The following is an 18,244-nucleotide window of genomic DNA, read 5'->3' as shown; positions in this document are numbered from 1 at the left end:
ATCCAGTCTAGAGCAGTTCCTTCTATGCCGGCTTCATAAAGTCTTTGTTTCAGACTGTCATGGTCAACAGTGTCAAAGGCAACTGAGAGGTCCAAGAGGAGTAGCGCAGGAATGCTGTTGCGGTCAAATGTATTCTTTAGGCCATCCCAGATGGCAAGGAGGGCAGATTCAGTGCCTCTTCCCGGACGGAATCCTGTTTGGAAGTCTGAAAATATGTTATTCTCTTCAATAAATTGTGACATCTGGGCGAACACTGCTCTTTCTATCAGTGTGCCCAGGAAAGGTCAATTTGTAATGGGTCTGTAGTTGTCAGGGTTCAGCGGGTCCAAGTTTGTTTTCTTCAGTAAAGGGCGTATGTATAACTTTTTGAGTTCTTCTCAAAATATTCCAGTAGTTAAGGAATCGTTGATGATTCTTCTTACTGGAGTGGCAGCAAAGGTTGTTAAAAGAATTGTCTTGAAAATTTTTGGCGGACAGGGGTCAGAAGGGCTGCCGGCAGGCCTGCTTGCTTTGACCAGGTCCATAAATTCATCGTGTGAGATGTGTTGGAAGGAACGGAGAGACTTGATTAGAGCATTCTTGGATTGTTGTTTTGTACAAGGGTTAGTGCTAGTGCTTTGTTCTGTTTTAAGAACGATTACAACGTATCTGCTTTGTCTGTGTAATGATTTGCCTGTTTGTCTGTGAAATCTTAAGTAACAGGATAAGTTCCTTCTAGGGAATTTGGTTTGCGAAATTCATTGAGTATTTTATAGAATTCTTTATTTGCACATTTAGCATTTTGAATTCTATCTGAATAGTACCTTTTCTTAGCTTTTTTGATAGTCGACTTGAATAATCTGGTAATTTTCTGTAGGTGAAGTTGTCTTGTTTGGCGTTTGTTTTGAGCCAGGTACGTTGCAGCTTTCTAATTTGTTGTTTTTTGTCTTTTATTTCTTTGTTTCTCAAAGGCGCTTTTTTTCTTTCGTTCTGTTGTGTGGTTTTGAGTGGTATCAGGATGTCAAAAGCTTCCTGTAGCCACTCATATAGATTTTAAACAGAATTTATGGTTTCCAGATTTGTACTGGATGTTGGTTGTGTTTCCAAATGTTCCAAATTGAGTTTATTTCAAGGGCGATAGGTGGATGGATGAAAGGTAGTTTTAGGTGAGTCGCTTAGCGTTGTTTTATGTTGGAAAGCAAGCGGTGGTCTGACCATGTGACGGGAGTTATAGTTTGAAAGGTAACTAGTTCAGTATTAGCAAAAATGACATCTAGGATATGTCCAGCAGTGTGTGTCGGATTGTGGACAATCTGATGCAGGTTCAATGCATCTAGGCCGGTGATTTTTGTTTTTGTATGGGTAATATTGGGTTTATCAAACCAAATGTTAAGGTCACCCAGAACGCATAGGTTGGAGTGTATTGTTGTCAGGTTTGAAACTGTGTCTAGAAGTGCGTTTGGGAATGTTCCCTTGCTAGGTGGAGGTCTATAAAGGAGCTGGAAGTTACAGGAGGAAGACGGTATAGGATTGTACCTTGTAAGAAGAGCCTTACAATTCTTTATGAAGATGTTGCCAATTTCAGTGATATGTATTGTTTGCCTGAATACAACAGCTAGACCACCTCCTTTTTTGGCTATACGATTTTGGGTGATTATTTGATAGCCTAGAGGAATGTTTCATGCAGGACTGGAGCCATATCTTCTCCCAACCATGATTCGGTTATGAATAGTATGTTTGGTTTTGCATTGGTGAGAAGGTCGTAGATGTGATGCTTGTTTTTAGAGAGGGATTGAGCATTTATTAGTAGACAGTGTAGGGAGTGGCCTTTGGTGATAGTGGGACTTTGTTTTGTAGAAGAGTGATCAGTATTGTGTGGGTTTGTTGCTGGTGTGATTTTAGTGCTGCCATTACCTGTATTAGGATAGCAATAGTGTAGCTGTTCTGTATCGCGTTCCTCATCCAGCATGCTAACAAGGCATTTCGATGGGTCTGCCTGTGTATGTGTTGGATATGGTGTTTGAGAGTGAGTTGGAGTGCTGTGTTGCTTTTGTGGTGTAACATTGTTGTGAAGTAGACATGGGGAAGCAAAGTTGTGAGGTATGGCATGTTGCTTATATTTTTTGTGTGTGTTTAAGGCAGAAGGTGCATGAGTCAGGGGAGGTGGTGCAGCATGTGGGACATGTAGTAATGTTCTAAATTGCCTAATGAATGAGAGGCAGTTAGAAGAGAGGTGCTGTATTGCTGTATCCGTGATAGGTGTGGGGGAAGAGTGAAAGCTTGGCATTGGAGTTTGTTCCTTTGTGTGGTTTGAAAGGTGGGTATATGTATGTATTGTTGTGCTAGTGTGTGTGATATGTTTTGCTTTTGAGTAGTAGTGAAAAGGGGTGCTGATGTATATGTTTCATGCACTGAATTTTGATGTATAGTATTGTTTGTGAGAGGAGGTTGTGACGTAGAGGGGGTTGTGATGTGTTTATGAGTAGAGTGTATGTTGTGTGTAGGAGGGAATGAAGTAGAGGTGAGAGTGTTAATCTTAGACTGGTTTGTTGCAAGAGTTACAAAGTGTGGTGGTGTGCAGTGTGTGGGTTGTGTGTTAGTGTTATTATGGTAGAAGGGAGAGGAGGGTGTTTGTTGGACAACTGATGGAAGGATGATTATTTGTTTGTTAGTGATAAAAGGTGGTCTGTTAGGTGTATTTACAGCAGGGGCAGTGTGTCTGAATGGGATATTGCTATGTATGGTGTTGATTGGCGTTGTGTTAGTGATGAGTGTACTGGTTTGTGGTATAGGATAGAGTTGTGTACTGTTTGTAGGTGATGGTGGATATGTGGGGTAATTGGGATGGTAGGGTGTGTAGATGTGGTTTGGTTGGATTTGTAGTGCATGCCGATAAATTAATCTGTGCATAGTGTTGTGCGTGGTGTACATTTGGTGTGAGTGTGTTGCTCTGTTTGTGGATGTGATTGGTGTGGGCTGGGTATTGCTAAATGAGAAAAGGGGCAGTGTCCTTAGCCTCGACGCCCAGGCTGAGACACCCTAAGCCTGGCCTTTTATAGCCCTAGTATTCAGGTGACCCCTTCAGCCAATGGGAACCCTAGCCCTAACACTATCCAATCACAACACTAGCCCTAAAATCTAGAACCAATAGGAGACCAGGACCTTACAGCCAATCTTAGCCCTAGTCCACGCACCCAATACGTTCAAAAACTCTGATCTCTACTTCCAATAAAGGCCCTAGCCCTACCAGTAGTCCCAATCAAAGTTCAAGCAACCAATGGTACAGGTAGCCCTAGTCCCTACTTCCAATAGAAAACATGACCCTACTCTTAGTCCCACAACTAGTCTTATAATATGTGTACCATGGCTCTGTGTTCAGGGATATGGTTATTTTAAACCATACTGCTTACGTTTTGTAAGGATATAAGCAATGGACATTGAAAAGGGTCCCCTCAGGGCTCTGTAGTCATGTCCTTCACTCTTCAGGCTAAAACACTCATTGTTATAATAAGTATAAAAGTGTTAAGGTAACTCTGTTCTGCTTACATTTCACATGCTAACCTAATCTTGCATTCCCTATGAGTGTTTTCTTTTTCCAGGATGTTGTTACTTTTGTTTAGGCAGCAAATTACTTCTGTTTCCCCTTCCTCATAACCTATTTCCCATTTTCTGGCTCTCCAGAGCCATGGGGTCATACAAAAGCAACATCACTATGTAAATATGATCACTGGACTGCAAATAAAAACAAGAGAAAAAAATATTGTCATTTTCAACACCAAGAGCTCCAGCGTTCACAAATGCGAGACCGATTGCATTGCAAATGCTGGTTTAAAACTCCAATAATGTATTTAATTTCCAGAGCCTTAAATCATCGTTAATGATTTAGTGTGGGTTTCTTGCAATCATATATGGTAGGAAGTGTGTACGTACACAGCCCCACAAACAAACCTTTTTAGGGGCCCCTTCAAACTCTGGGATAATACCACCTAAACCCGTGATTACAGACAGTGTTCGATCTTCACACTTTTTACTGCAAAAGTTTTGACCAGAAAACACACATGGTGGATTTTGTGGAAGGAATACTGAAACATTCCAAGTTCTGCTACTTGCAACAGGGAAAGCATGCAGATCCACTGCCTGTTCCCCCATTCGGAGGTAAGAAACCCGGTGGTTACACTGTACCAAATAAATAGCGCAGTATTACTTCCAAAAAACAGGTCCGTCCTAATAAAGCTGCATACCTGATCTATTACTGTGTGTCAGTTTCAGATGATTGTTGTTGAATGGAGTAATATAGGGGCATATTACCAACAACTAGCCATAATTATCGCTCTGTTGGTTTAGCGGCGATATTTTTATCGCCGAGCTGCGGCGATTTTTATCGCTTAGGAACCTTGCTATTATCAAGGTTTATCTCCTAAGCGATAAAAATCGGCCAAAATGCATGAATATCGCTGAAAAGTCTGCGATATTCATGCATTACCGAGCTAATGCTCTTAGCCATGTTATTCACCTACCATTGGATAACATGGCTAAGAACTGCTCAGGGGCTTAGCGCGAATATCTCCAAAAGTTGGTAATAGGAGATAGCGATGTTATCTTGGCACGCCCACTTTGCATGTCATTAGTGATAAATATCACTAACATGCAAAGCGGGGCCCAAGATGGTCGCTATCTCCTACTAGCTGTCGCTAACTGGTGTTAGCGACAGCTAGGTAATAGGGAGATAATTTTATCTCCGCTTTCTTGGCTTTTAAAGCCAAAAAAGCGGAGATAAACCTCCTTGATAATATGCCCCTAAGTCTTCTTCTGATGCAAGATTAGAGCTAACCTAGTGTATTTACATCGTGATTGAACGATCGAAAAACATCGATTGATCACTAGTGAGCAATTGTGACATTCAAATAGGTTGACTGGAAACGAACAGGAAGCATAAAATTACTCAGAATCTTTATTCGACCAAATTACTGCTCATGAAAGCACACACACAAAATACAGAGTTCAGTTATAGCAGCAATAAAACAGGGCTCACAGAAAATGATGGACACAAAATTACTCAAACTAGAACAGCTTGTGTGCTAGCCCGAAGATGTAACTTCCACTGAATCACTATAAAACTTTTTTTTTTTTTTAAATATCTTATTACAGTGAGACTTCCACGGAGGAAACATGCACACAGACATGCGTCAACAATGTGTCATCCGATACAGTTCACTTATTCATTGTGCAGCGTTACGGGAAATTGTCACTGTTTATAAGGATGAAACGAGATCTCACATAATAGAGCGAAGAGGAATTATGAAGGGTGTAATTAAATTCATATTTCACTTTGTTTTGAAACCTCTTTCTCAAATAATGGCGCACGGAAACTCCACGTCCTTTTCCATTTGCTTCAAAGAAAACGACCTCTTTCCCAGGCAGGATGCGGGAGGCCACTGTAGAGTTAAAAGGGGGGCTTTAGAAGGGGCAGAAAGGAAGGCCTTTAAGTAATGGCATTAATGAGCATTCATAGGAAAAACAAATTATGCTATACGAGTTTACACACGGTGAACATATACAAAGCGTTGCCATGGTTGCCACACATCTTGGCGAGTATGCAAAATCAATGACCTCAGAGATTCTGTTCAAACGCATACATCTGTGTGGAGATAGGGGTGAGGGGCAGAGAGGCTATTTTAAGACACAATTACGCACAAAAGCAAAAAGGTTACCTTCTAAGGCATTGAACTGGCTGCTGTACAGTTGCACACAAGAGACAAAAACATGTTAATTTGTTGTTCCACATGCTGCCACACAAAGTAACATATAAAATAAAAATCTGACTTCTATGCAGCTGTTAATCTTGGCCTTTTCAGCCTTCATCTGTCTGTCCAGCTTTTTAAGACAACAACAAAGATTGCTGAGGGATTTAGGTAAAGACCAGTAGCAATAATATATAATATACACTCCTTTCTCTTTATAAAATCTCCTCGCATTGTAGACTATTATTTCATAACAGGTGGTTTTACAGTTAATTCATGTGATTTCTTCTCTATCTAGCAGATAGTGAAAAGTTCTACTTTTTTAGAACTGCGACGTTTCAGAACTGTTTGCTCATTGTTTAGAAATGTTTCTAAATGTAATACTTAGGTTTTTATTTCATTCCCTTACACTTCTGATAAACATCTGGTCATGGAATGTTTGCTTTATGTTGTTTTTGACTTATTTCCACAATTTTCGTACGTTTTGTGTTAAATTTTTGACCAGTCTTAGTACCCTTTTTAGTAGCGTAACCAGGCCCGGACTGGCCCTAGCGGGCACCGGGCAATAACCCAGTGCGCCGCACGGGTGGGGGCTGGTTTTGGGCCCCTGGGGGCCGTTTTTGTTACAGGGCCGTTTTTGCAGCGTTGCTGCAAAAACGGCCCTGTAACAATATTGGCCGAAAACCGGCCCTGGCAAAGAGCACGGTTGAACCCCGGACACCCCCTTAGAAGTGGGGGGCCGGCCGAGCACTTTGCCAGGGCCGGTTTTGGTTCTCAGTCCGGCCTTGAGCGTAACAGGGGACCCTCAGCAAAGTGCAGGGTGCCCGCCTCCTCCGGACGCAGTCGCGAGGTTTAAGGTCAGGGTACTGTGCTGAAGGGGCGCCCTGGAGCTTGGCCCACTGCACCATGTGGGCTGCGGGGGACTATGTTACGCCACTGACCCTTTTCAGAAAGACTGGGCACTCTAAGGCCCTTGTGCATAGGGGAGAACTGCTAATTCGATCTGTGCCCGAAAAACTAAGGGCCAGATTTATCAAGGTTTTGAGTCACCCTTGCTTCATGCAAGGGGGCACAAGTGCGACACAAAACCCAAGTGAGATTAATCAAGCCACGCCTGGCCACCTTGCGTGGCTGTACATGGCTTGATAAAGCTGGAGTAATGCAAGGTTGAGCTAATCACTGCCTTGCATTACTCTGTCGCAGGGAGGAGTTCCATGGGTGGAGCGTTGGTGTTCCCACGTATCCACCCATGGATTTTGGAGCATTCACAGATTAATCATTAGTGGTAGATCTGCGAATGCGTAAGAATGCTATGTCTCCCCAGGTGAGGCATAATGAGAAGAAATGTCTTAATTTCTACTAGTTTTTTCCCCTTTCTTAATGTGATGCACTTTGCAGCTCACGCAGAAAGAGAAAAATACCTCTAAGGATTGTTTCTGTGTAGGAAGGTGTAATTTCCTGCATAAAAACAATTCTGCCTACAATGTGGGCACCCTTGTGGAGAAGTGTGGCTCAATGGTTAGAGCGGCAGACCCTGATGCAGAGGTCTAGCCCGGGACAAGGGTTCAATTCCCCGCCTCAGCGGGTCTTGGGCTCATAAATTCCATGGACCTGATAATTCTCGCCTCGGTGCCTATTCCAATCATGGAGTGCAACTCTGGGCAATAGCTTGCTTAATCTCCACAACGGCCCCCACAACGCTAAGGATGCCTGGCCTCCACCTTGGGGGTGCCCAGAAGTGGATGCCTCACAGGGAAAGCCAGGATGGGTTCCACAGTGGTATTCGTACAAGCGCCTTGAGACCCTTGCGGGTGAATAGTGTGCTATACAATTATCAATTTACATTTACATTACATTTACATTTACCCTTGCAACATGACTTAGTGGTGCCTGCATTGACGTTAGCCCGTCAAAAGTGTGCCAGCGCTAGGAAAGGACAGGAATGTGCCGTATAATGTTAAATATAGCGCATCCCTGCCCTTTCAGGCAGCACAGCAAGGTGATGTGCTGCATTGCACTGCATGAAAAAATGATAATTATGGGCCTCATAACTTGAGCCACACAGGAATCATGAATATAATCTATTCCCTCAAGGAAGGTTCATGTGCTTACTTGCTTGCTTTCTGTTTAGTGTGTGAGTGTGCCAAGTCAATAGCTTTTGGTATTGTGGAGCATGGTGGACATTTTATATATTGAACACTGTTGCCTAAGTGGACGTGGAAGCATTATTACCGGTTAGAATTACGCAACTATTTAGACTCAGTCAAAGGCAAGCACATTGACCGGCCATATTGTTTTGGAAAACATTAGTTCACAAACAGCACATTATCATGCTATGTCAGTTATATGTTTGGAATAGCTTCCCTCACATACGTTTGTTGGTGGAACAATTAAAACAAGTGCAGATTTACTACGAGTCACACAATGCCAAATTACATAGAGTTGTGTTGTGAAACGTTTCAGTGTTTTACACTGCTTTATTGACTCACGGATGCACCAAAGTCACTGAATGGTGCATCCTTAACACAAGCTTGAAGCTACATTACACAGCAACAATGCAAAGATGTAGTTGTTGCACAACACGCCGTAACGCAACTCCTTGTCTGTTGTCAAACAGAGTTGCGTGTCGCAAGCAACATTTGTGTTATGCTAGACAGAATTGTGTGTGCTTCAGGTCAAAAAGTGACGCAGCATGAGATATTGCTTTCCCACTTTTATCATGACCAGCAATGATATTGCTGCCAGCTAGGAGGGTCTACCCAACTGGAGGATGGCAGAAAGAGGAAATTCAACTTTACAGAAGAGGAAAAACACATTTTGATTTCACAGGTGACAAAGCAAGAGAAATATCTCTTTGTCACCTACAAATTACCATTATCTAAGAAGGATGCTGTAGGACAAGCGATTGTGTACAAAATGAATGCTGTAGCACCAACACAATGGACTGCAGTGGAAAGTAAAAAAAGGTGGCATGTTTATAAGCCAGGAGGACAAGAATTCCAGGAGAACTTGACTTCATTGGTGGAGCAGGTGGCATCACTAACTTCAACATTGTTGGTTGTCAGAGTAGAGACACCACAGAGCTGGAGACATTACAAACTACTCATGGTAAATGTCAGTGTCTTTGTCCATGGCTAATTCATTTTATTTTTCAGGTTCTTTGTTCTTTTTGTTTGTCACCATAATGTTTTCTAACATATTTGTTTATTCTGTAAAGTACCTGTGGTTACATGTGTACATGTATGGTTTAATGGTTTATGGTTTTAGGCTTAGATTTATTAAGGTGAAGTTCAGCAAGGGAAGTTGCTGTGCAATGTTGTGTGAATAGGAGAGAGCGTTAGACCACCGTGTCAGCCAAAATATGGAGCTGTTTGGCTCTCCTTCTGTGCTGGAGGACTGTATGCTGCCATGCACCATGGCAGACACATTTTCCTCATAGTGCAAGAGTGTCTGCATTGTGATAAGCACAGTACTGGTACAGAAAAGTGCCCCTTCTTGTAGTAAAACTATGTTGTAATATGTTCCCCTAGTTATATGTAGGTGTACAAATCAGCACACATGCAAAGAAGGAAACAGGACGATAAATAATTGCACTCATCATCATTGCACCTGCCACAAGGAAGTGGCCTAACTCCCTGTCTGAAATCTTTGTGGACTGGGATACACCTTTCAATCTATGTCTAGGGGGAAAAGCACATGTACTAGTCATGGTTTGCACCTTTGATGCAAATTAACACAAGACACGTCATAGCCCAGTTTTGCGTTACTTGTGGTTATGATCAAATGCAAAACCCATTTTAATTTGATTTCTAAATACCAACGCAACTCTTTGTATTGGGGTTGGCTCGAAAATGGTATAGAGTCAAAATATTGAGTTTCAAATGTCGACTTGCACTAATATCGACTTTGAAATATCAAGGGACAGAAATATCGACAGTAAGAATATTGTGATCCAGAAATATAGTTTTTTAAAATATCGAGGTCATTAATTAATATAGTCTGCAAAAATGTTGTTGTTAAAAATATCATTATTTTAGTTAGTGTTATGTATTTAAATCTATGTACTCTCTTTTTTCTGTAAGTATTGCTTTTGTTTTTTAGTATATGTGTTCATTTTTTAGTAGTTATTAATTTTATTTTAATTTACTTTGCTTTAGTTCGGTAGCGGGTTATGGGTATATATGGGAATAGGGTGGTAATTTAATATTAATAAATTGAATATTAGTTTCTACTAATTCATATTTATTTATTAGATATTTTAAATTGTTAATTGTGGGAACTAATGTATTAATAATTATTTCATAATTGGTTAATAATTATTATAATTTAATTTGTAATTATGTTAACAGTGTCATTTTCTTAGGGATGGGTTGTGGGTGAGTAGGGTGGGAAGTAGTTTAATTAACATTATTTATTAATATATTTTATTAATTAATATTTATGTATTTTATATTTAGATTGTTAATCGTGGGAATTCATTTTGTACTAATTATTTATTAATTGGTTGTTAATTATTATTAATTAATTGGTAATAATGTTAATTATGTTATTTCTTTAGGAGCGGGTTGTGGGTTGATAGGGGAGTAGGGTGGGAAGTAATTTCATTTTAATACATTTCTTAATATTTTTAATTTGCTTGTTAATTGTTATTAAATAATACATTTTTAATTAATGATGTTAATTGTGTCATGTTTAACGAAATTGGTGGTGGCATTTATAGGGGAATATGGTGGGAGGTAATTTATTTATAATTAATTAGTTATTTGTTAATTAATGCTAATTAATTAATTAATATTTGAATATGTTAAATGTGTAATAATTTTGATGTGTGAATTGTGGGGTTTATAGCGGTAAATTTTGGGAAGTAATTAAAAAAAACTATCAATGATTTGTTGTTAATTGATATTAATTTATTAATGTAAACTTAGTTATGGAAATTGTGTAAATATTTTTAGGTGTGCGTTTTTGTGTTTATTGGTGTAGACGGTAGAAAGTAATTTCATTTAAAATAATGAATCATTACATTTTCATTAATCATTTATTAATTGATAAATATTTTGATGATTGTTTAGTTTTTATTTTAGGGGATTTAGGTTCAATAGTTGTAGTAACTTTTGGTTTGTACATTAATTTATACATTTTTAAATGTGTTTTTCAAATTATCAATATTTGTTTATTCGACAATTAACTGTGTAAATTATGGAGGTATACTTTTCGGTTTAATGTAAACGGGTGTTGTAAATTGTGTGGTGCTATTGGGTAGAAAAATAAATAAATTTATGTACATTATACTTTCTGGATTAAGATTAATTTTTATTACAACATATTTAAAATATTTTGATATGTTTTGTTAATTTTTATATTTCTTTATATATGTTTGTTTTTGGTTTTTTAAATTATATTTTGTTTTGTAGTTGATATTTTGTTTGTTTTAACATTTGAATTTTGTTCTGTGGGAACACCAATTCATATCCCCACGCTATCCAACACGTTACCTACTGTTGCACTCCCTGGAGTGGGAAGACCGATTTTATCCTCTTTGCTATCCAACACTTTCTCTACTGTTGCACTCATTGGAGTGGGAATAGTAAATTATTCCCCTCCGCTATCCAACACTTTCCCTACTGTTGCACCAGCTGGAGTGGTAATAGTAATTTTTACCCCTCCGCTATCCAACACTTTCCCTACTGTTGCATTCGCTGAAGTGGGAATAGAAATTTAATTCCCTTTGCTATCCAACACTTTCCCTACTGTTGCCCTCATTGGAGTGGGAATGGTAAATTATTCCCCTCCACTATCCAACACTTTCCTTACTGTTGCACCCACTGGAGTGGGAATAGTAATTTTTACCCTTCTGCTATCGAACACTTTCCCTACTGTTGCAATCACTGGAGTGGGAATAGTAATTTTTTACCCTACGCTATCCATCACTTTCTCTACTGTTGCATTCATTGGAGTGGGAATAGTAAATTATTCACCTCCGCTATCCAACACTCTCCCTAATGTTGCAATCGCTGGAGTGGGAATAGTAATTTTTACCCCTCCGCTATTGAACACTTTCCCTACTGTTGCACTCGCTGGAGTGGGAGTAGTAATTTTTTACCCTACGCTTTCCAACACTTTCTCTACTGTTGCATTCATTGGAGTGGGAATAGTAAATTATTCACCTCCGCTATCCAACAGTTTCCCTACTGTTGCACACGCTGGAGTGGGAATAGTAAATGACTCCCCAAGGCTATTCAAGAGTTTCCCTGGGCAGAACGAATGACAGCAAACATTTTGGGCCTCATTACGATGTCGGTCAGAAAGCATTCCGACTGACTCCCTTTCGGAATCATGCCGAACAATCGGGTTCAGGGAGACTGACCGACCGATTACAATGTTTCCAAACACCATTAGGTCGGACTCCCATTGACTTCAATGGGAGCCTGTGTTCCGACCGACAACATCGGTTCCCATTGGAAAAAGGGGTGGTTTGCGGAAAACCTTGCACCCTGTGCTTGGTTGTAAAGAGAGGTCCCATGGGTACCCCCACAGGCCCCAGCCAGAGCCCTCGATGGTGTGCATGGTTGTAAAGAGGGTCCCATGGGTAGCCCCATGGGCCCCCAATGTCAGTTTTTGACAGCCGTTTCATATCGGACAGACCGATCGGAAAGGGTGTCCAAATCCAACACCGTCAGTCGGAAATGCGGTCCATTGACCTGTACGATTCAGTTCCGACCGACTCGAAGTCTCCGAATGCCTCTCAGAACTGAGTCAGAAAGACCAAACTGTTACCTTTCCATCGCAACTGGTCGGTCAAAATTGTTTCAGAGTCGGTCGGAAACATAGTTTCCAACACGGGTTAAGACAATCCAAATCCCATTGGGATCCTTTCCGATTGAAATCATAATCAGCCCCTTACTTGTGTTTATGTGTCCCTTCTTTGTGACATTTTTTTAAATAATTGGAAGCTTTAAGCGTTTTAATCTTAAACACAAATTTTGCTTTAAAAAATATGTTTTAAAATAACTAGATTCACAAATGTACCAATGTTTTGAAATAATAAATATCATTCATCAATTGTGTCAGGATGCAAATGCCAACCGTTAGCATGGCATCAATCAATCAATCAGGATTTATAAAGCAGAGCTAATCACCCAATAGGGTATCCAGGTGCTGGTATTGGCAACAATTTCTGGATTTGTCTGCTTTATTTGAACATTGAACTCTATGCATTTTACTTATGATAACTAATAGTAAACTAATTATGCTCCCACCTTCAACATGAGTATTTTGTTATTCACATGATTGGTATATATAATGTACAACTACGTTGGCAATATATAGGTCCAATGTGACTCTGGCCTTGTAAATTTATGCTTACCATTGGCCTGCAGCACACATTGTGCCACCTACTGCAGTCACATGGCTTACCTGTTCCAAAATTAATATTAATATATTGTTACAATATGAAGGATGTTTTCTAAATAGTAATAAATGCTAGTTATTTATCTTTAATGTAGGCAAAATTAATTTTATTATAATCTGAACATAGCAAAGATTCTATTTTTTTAAATATATTTTCAATCCTATGTATTATTCACATGTAATTAAATTTTATTATTAGTAAAAAGCAAACCTTTATTGTGTAATTTTGAGAGTCTTAAAACCCTATGTAGTCCTCTCAGTAAGTACTGTAATCTGGATGGCTCTACTGGTGAGAGGTGCCAATTACTCCCCTTAGGAGTCAAAGGGACGTGAATGTGGTGAGTTGTTGTCCTTCCCCTAACAGGCTGGTGACTCAGTCCATGCAGTTGTTAAAAAACAAAGATTCATACGCTCTCCCAGTCTTTTTTAACTCACACATGGGACTTGGCTATTGTTTGTGCTTTCTACCCAGAATACCTCGAATCACAGTGGGGGTGGGACCTAGCTCAGATCTTGTTTAGAGGGACCACAGGAGAGGGGTTATGTTTTGGTACAGCAGTTTTGGTCCGTGGAATCATGAATCTAGTATGTGCAATTTACATTCACAGGGACACTGTGTTTGTGTCCAGCATGGCACACAATGACATTCACTATTAGTTTGCTTTTAGACTTCTTTAAAAAAAATTACACATTATTTTGGGTGTTGCCAGGGGAGGGCCACATCCACTGCTGCTTCTGAGCATAAATCTCTCACTCACATTTCCCTCCACAAGAAACTAATTGACCCGATGGATAGCAAGAAGAGTCATGAATCTCCTGCATGTTAGCTGTGAACAGCGTTAACATTTGCTGTTTGGTCTTCTTGTACCCATGACCCCTGAATTAACTGCAAAGGTAATTTGTATTCACTCTTGTTCTAGTTACATGCCTTTCAAATATTACTGTGGGCAATTGTTTGACTTTCACGTAGACCACTTAAAATTACATTGGCTCTGGACCAGGCACGGCCCGTGCCGGGCGTTATACTGGGGCGGTGACGTCAGGCAGGGGAGGGTCAGGGTGGTGGGTTGTAAAATGCGGGATGTGGACCATTAGAGGTAAGTACCGAAAAAATAAAAAAAACAATTTCGTTGCCCAAGCTGCATCGCCAAATGTGATGCAGCGTGGGCAACGAAATTCGTTTTTTTTCCCGGTACTTACCTCTAATGGTCCATAGCCCGCATTTTACAACCCCCCACCCTGACCCTCCCATGCCTTACATCACCGCCCCAGTATAACGCCCGGCACGAGCCGTGCCTGCTCTGGACCCTCCAGTTTTCTACTGCTGGATCGAGAGTTTACTAAGAAGTGTTCAGATGTTCCTTGACCACTGGCTGGTGTGAAAGTGAACTCATCATGACAACTCCAGAAATATTTGACATAAAATAATGTTGCCTTTGAGAACTGCTTGAAGAACACCAACACCCTGCTTAGCAGATCAAGAAAGGAGCATTGTTAGTGTTCCAAATATTATCGTAACTCCTGTGCTGAGCTTTACCACAGCACTATATACTTTTCATTATGTCTCCCCACCAACAATCCAGCCTTGTGAATACCCTTTTCCCTACAGACTGCTGCCTGGTCCAGCAAAATACATATAAGTTTAATGTCCGACAAAAAGTTAGGTTTAGATACTTATATATTTAGTGAAAGCGTTATTTTATATGTCATCATCAAAGTTCTCACGAAGACCCAGTAGTGTACTATATTTACCAAACATCACAAAAAAATGTTCATCTAACACCTACATAAAAAAACATATTTTTCATAATGTTACCTATTTAAAAGGCCCCACTATTATATGCTTATTTTCAAATTACCTCTGTAGAACAATAGCATGGGTAGTTATGGATAAATTAAGTCATATTCCATTTACTAAATATGGTTTGTATTTTGTCATTACGAACTTAAATGGTAACGCTTACATTTATTAGAAATAAGTTTGATTTATATCAAAACTATTTTCTGAAATAAAATACATCTGTAATGAATGCAACATTTTCTCAGACTTGCAGGCAATCACTGAAAATAAAGTTAGTTTATGATGAACGTAACATGCCCTTTCTGTGTTAATATCTGTCCTACAACAACAAATGTAATCATCATGACAGTGTTTAAATTTGGAATATTTTGAGCATAGTATTACTACAGTGACCTTATAGTATACATTTGACTATACCAATGTATTTGTTTTAGAATAATACTTGTTTTCAGTAAATTTTTGTTATCTGTAAATGTTACGTATTTTTACTGTGTATTTTGTTTTGAGCAAATAAGTTTGACATTTATGTAATTATCCTTATTTCATTCATTCATTTAAATGTAATGATCTTTTTCTAGTTAAAAAGGTTATTTATGAGTTAAGTGATTCATTTAGTGATTGGACTCAGATGCATCACTTTTCCCTATGCATTCTCAGGTATCCACTGGTGGCTTGGCATTCGAGGCAGAAAACATACAATTGTTTGAAAATCATCACACTCAATGAAAATGGCACAGAGTTCATTAAGAGCTATTAGCACATGTTTGTTTCCTACTTTCCCTTTCTCGTTTGTGTGTTCACAAGTTGTAGGTCTATTAAGAGGCTTCTGTAGATTTGTGGTGTTTGCTTGAGATTTGTGGGTTGTAAAGGTGCCTTTGTTTGCTTAATTGTGTTCTGAGCCTTGTTTTTCATTACTTTGTAACATTATTTTTGATTTTGTCTGTCTTGAAATGAAATGAAATGAATAGCGGTATTTGTAGAGCACTGACTGTCACTCCGAAAGGAGCATCCTGTCACTGGTACTGAGGTAAGATGAAGCTCTGAGGATTTTAAAAGAGAGAGAGGCAAAGTTCATCTGGAGCTCCAAAGATCCAAGTCTTTAGTGCCTTTCTGTATTGTCTTTCAGTTTTTAGCATTCTCAGTTGCAACGACAGTAGGTTCCAGGCTCCGGTACCTAATACTGCCATTGTTTTACCTCCCTTTGTTTTGCATCTACAATTGGGGGGTTTGAGCAGGTTGGCTGATGAGGACCTGAGAGTTTTGTTAGTAATTTAAGGGGTGAATCTTGATGAGAGGTATTTTGGTCCTAAAGAGAGAAGCTCTAAAGGTGATTAGGAGGATCTTAAAAAGTATTCTCTAGTGTAGTGGGAGCCAATGAAGGCTTTTGAGGGCTGCGAATGCGGAAGACCTTCGAGGTAGTTTTAAAACCAGCCTTGAGGATGCTGCATGTTGGACTACTTGGAGTTTTTTTAATGTTTGTTTGCTGGCTCCTTCCAGGAGGCTGTTGCAGTAGTCAAGTCGCGAAAGAATTAGGACAACTGCTACTGATTTCCTTGCGGCGAGTGGGAGTAGATCGAAAAATGTTCTCAGGGACCTTATAAGGCTGAAGCAGGTCCATGCTACCTTAACTGCGTGAGGCTGGAAGGTGAGGGCGGAGTCAAACTGCACTCCTAGATTTCTTGCTAACTTCACAGTCTCAGGGGAGGTGATGTACCCTCTGGCTACTAATCGCCTGGGAAACATGAGAATTCTTTCCCTTTAGGTAGGATCTCAGTTTTGTTAGTGATGCACCTAAGGTGGTTATCCTTCATCCACTGAAGGACCTTGGTTAGACATCTTTTATCTTTTGAAGTTGAGTTCAGCGTCTTTGGAGTTTTGATCCAGGTAAAGGATCATTTGGGTATCATCTGCATAGGAAGAAAACTTCGATCCCAAATGATGTGATCAGCAAAATGAGTGGAGTCATATAAATGTTGAATACAAATGGGCTTAGCGTGGACCCTTGAGGCACCCCGGTTGTGATGGTGTGTTCAACAGATAGGAAAGTTCCCAGGGACACAACTTGTCTGTGCTTGGAAAGGAAAGATTTTATCCATTCCAAGGCGATGTTCGAGATACCGCTGGATTTGAGTCTTGATAGGAGGATGCTGCGTGAAATGGCATCAAACGAGGCCGATAGGTCGAGAAGGATCAACACAGCCTTCCTACCTCTGCCTGCTATCATTTTCAAAATGTCTGTGATTTCCAGAAGTGCAGACTCCGTGGTGTGTTTGGGGCGGAATCTGGATTGTTGGGTGTGGAGGATGTTGGCGGTCTCTATGAATTTGGTTAATTCTTTATGAACAAATTGTTCTGTGATTTTTCCTAGTAAGGGAAGCAGTGATATCAGGCGAAGGTTAGAGAGGATAAATGAATCAATATTTGGCTTCTTTTTCAGGGGTTTCACTATCACTAGCTTCCAGTCATCAGGCACTGTCCCTGAGCTTAGGGAGGAGTTGACGATCTGGTTTATGACTGGGTTAACTGTGTCAACTATTCGGTGGAGAATTGTGGGAGGACAGGCATCCAGGGGAGAGCCTGATTTGCATGCTATGATTGCTTCCCAGGTACTCTCACCTTGGCCACCCTGGTCACCTTCAATCACCAAAGGCACAATATTACAGATATACCTACTTGATTTGCATTGCATTGTTCTGTTTCCCTTGCAGACTTTACAAATGGGATCTGTAAGTATACTGACCCACTACACACACAACGCACTTTAGGGTGTGCGTTGATATATAGATACACTGCTGGGGTAGTAACTTCCTTTTTGACCCCGCACCTTTTTGGTCCTGAAGAAAGCCTCCCGACTGACGACGAAGGCTGAAACTAGGGTATAGGCCCCCCCGTTTTGCAGAATCTGGTCACTCCTTACAAGGCCAGCAGAACACTTCGTTCAAATCAAAAACATCTGCTTAAGACCCCCAGGGTAAAAAAGGCCCGCACAGGGGGAAGAAGCTTCTCCGTGAATGTCGCGGTACTTTGGAACTCACTCCCCTTAAGCTTGCGCTCTGAGACTTGTCTCCTTCGTTTTCGTAAACATCTGAAAACATACCTTTTCTGTTAACCGCTGACCCTGAACTCACATGAGCGTTGCCTTGGTTCTGATAAGTGCTGGGATGCCCCAGGGTAACTACGCGCTATATAAGACCGTCTTAATAATAATAATAGTCGACCTACACTTTTCTGGATATAGAGGGCCATTACATCCTCAGATATATCCCAAAAATTCCTTTTTACCTATGCCATGGGACCCTTCCATTAAAACTTT

This window comes from Lissotriton vulgaris, chromosome 7, assembly GCF_964263255.1.
Source record: "Lissotriton vulgaris chromosome 7, aLisVul1.2, whole genome shotgun sequence".
NCBI classification, from domain to species: Eukaryota; Metazoa; Chordata; class Amphibia; order Caudata; family Salamandridae; genus Lissotriton; species Lissotriton vulgaris.
Note: the sequence above shows the minus strand (reverse complement) of the source record.